This window comes from Elephantulus edwardii, unplaced genomic scaffold (assembly GCF_000299155.1).
Source record: "Elephantulus edwardii isolate Elephantulus edwardi_28Jun2011 unplaced genomic scaffold, EleEdw1.0 scaffold00152, whole genome shotgun sequence".
Taxonomy (NCBI): Eukaryota; Metazoa; Chordata; class Mammalia; order Macroscelidea; family Macroscelididae; genus Elephantulus; species Elephantulus edwardii.
The window spans coordinates 5,909,394-5,912,309 of record NW_006399902.1 but is presented as its reverse complement, the minus strand read 5'-3'; positions in this window follow the sequence as shown (position 1 = coordinate 5,912,309).

Sequence of the window (2,916 nt, the reverse complement as noted above, 5' to 3'; positions counted from 1 at the left end):
GTCCAGAATGAAGGCTGCATAGTGGAGTGGACCTGGGGGGAGAAATTGTAAAACAATGGGGGGGGGAGTTTTACTTTTCAAAGAGAAGAGTATACTGGGGAGGAGAGGTGGGCAGGGAGAAAAGTGCAACAATGAATGAATGGAAAAACAAAGTCTCTGTAAATTTTCATTAATATTAATAAAAAATAAAATAAAGAGACAAGAAGGTAAAAAAAAGATTGATTATCTTGGAAACTCAGTGGAAGGTAACTAAAAGTCAGAATTGACTATGGCAGTGTTTTGAGTTTGATGAAGTTTGAGTATAAAATTTACTCTTTGCTTTTGATATTCTTATACTTTATCATATGTATGTTGTTGTTGTTAAGTACTGTCGAGTTGTAGGCGACTCATAGCAATCCTATGAACGAAAGTCCTCAACACTTGTTTGACTGTCATCCTCTCTCCAGGTTCATAGGGTTTCTGGAGGCAAGCTATTACGGAAGTAGATGCCACTCCTGCTTCCAAGCTTGTTTTAATCGGCGAGCACATGTAGGTGTTTTTTTTCTTCTAAACTCTCCAGTTTGGCTGGCACTTTAAACCCCTTTAAATCTAAGACTTTTCAATATTATCTAATTCTGAGAAGTTTTTACCTTCATTATTTTTTAAAAATATTTTCCCTCTCTCTGTTTCCCCTTTTACTGAGACTCACAGGCTTTTAAATGTTGATATTTCCTCTCCTAACCTTCATATCTCTTATATTTTCTTTTAAAATTCTCTTAATCCTTTCCTTCTGTTTCCAAGGTAAGATCTCAATATGATTTTGAAATGTACCAATTTGTTCTTCAACTATATCCATCTTGTTATTTATTTTTTGTACTCTCTTTTAACTATATTGCTTTTATTATGTGCCATCGAGTCAACTACAGCCCATACATAGTACCCTATGAACAATGGCTCTGAACCAGAGCCTTATCCTGAGGCAACCTTACTGTCTCTGACACACATGCCCCCATTGCCACAAGACCCTTATCCAGGGTCTTCCTCTCCTGTGCTGAACCTCTACCTTTCCAAGCATGATATCCTTCTCCCAGGATACCTGGTATCCATGCCCAAAGTATGTGAGACAGCTTTAAAATCCTTGTCTTAAAAAAAAAAATCTTTGTCTCCACAGAGGAACCTGGTTTCACCCTCTCCAGGACATATTCTCTCTCTCTCTCTTGTAATCAAAAAAAGAAGAATTTATTGGTTTACATAACTGAACAGTCATGTTTTTTCTTTTGATATTCTTTTTTTATTTTTTATTCTCTTAATATTCTCCAGCACCACAACTCAATGGCATTGATTCAAACTGCTAAAGAGGCCTTGGGGTTAGCAGAGCAATCAGGATTCTGTTAATAGCCAACTAAGGAAAATCTGAATATCATTTTTTAAATTATTTTATTATTTTTTGTGTGTGTATACCATCAAATTGAATCCGACTGGTACAGGAGGAGATTGTCCCTCCTTCTCAGCAGAGCATCTGGTGGATTTGAAACACACACCTCTGAGATTGCTGAATATCATTTTAGAGAATGAATTTTTTATTTGAAAATATTTGTTGGAGATTCTGCATTCAATGTACTATTTCTTACAATTGTAAGCTGTTGTATTACCAATTTCAATGCAGGTATTGATTTAGGCAAACCTGGATATAATACTGGCTATCATTAATTTCTGTAATATCAGAAAACTCTTAGTGTAAACAGTTGTTGTTATGTGCTGTCATGTTGCCTGTGATTCACAGCAACTCTGTGTACAATAGCTCTGAATCCTGCCCTTTCCTGAGCCAGTCTGACTCTGACACACCGACCCTCATCCCAGTTACTGTGTCAGTCCATCTCACCTGGAGTCTTCCTCTCTTATGCTGTCCCTCCACCCTTCTAATCATGATGTCCTTCTTCAAGGACTGGTTCCTCCTGACCCTGTGCCCAAAATATGTGAGACAGAGCTTCAAAGTCCTTGCCTCCAAGAAAAAATTTGGTTAAATCCTCTCTAATACATACCTGTTTGTTTTCTTGGCAGTCCATGGTATGTTCAATATTCTTCTCTAGCACCACAACTTAAAGGCATCGATTCTTCTGTCATCCTAAGTCATTGTCCATTTATGATGGATAGCAAGTATTTGTGAAGACCATAGCCTGGATCAGGCACACTTTAGTCCCTAGACTGATATCATTAGTCTTTATAAAAATATTTCTTAACATTTTTAAAATTTATTTTATTTCATTATTTTTTGTGTGTACCATCAAATCAGATCTGACTAGTACAGCAGGAGATTGTTCCTCCTTCTCCAGCAGAGCATCTGGTGGATTCGAACCGTGCATCTCTGAGATTGCAGTTGCAGCTTCTTGCCACTAGGCCACCAGAGCTCGCCTAACATTTTATTTTTTAAATTTTTATTTTGTTTTGGTTTGCTTACAAAGTGTGTATACATTGTTTCACACAATTATTTATTCACACTGTTTCATGCAATAATTCCCATGCACTATGTTTTATAAAATTAATCACCATTGGACTAAGTCCATCATTACCTGTCTATTCAGGTCCCTGTTGGATCCATTTCCTTTACCCCTCCATCAGCATCAGCCCATCAGATTATAAAACCCTGTGATTTCTACCCCCCATCTTCATCCCTCTGCTCCCACCACTTCCCTCCCTGAGTCCCCATACATGTTTTACTAGTTGTCCTATTTTTACAGTACTAGTCTTATGTATAGCTTTAGGTAGAATATTAAATGGTCCAGGAAGCATGAAAAGAAGACGAAAGGAGTACACAGAGTCACTGTACCAAAAGAAATTGGCAGACTCAGAATTTCATGAAATAACATGAGCAAGAACCTGTGGTGATGAAGGAAGAACAAGCTGCTCAGAATTGGCAAAGTGCAACAATGAATGGAA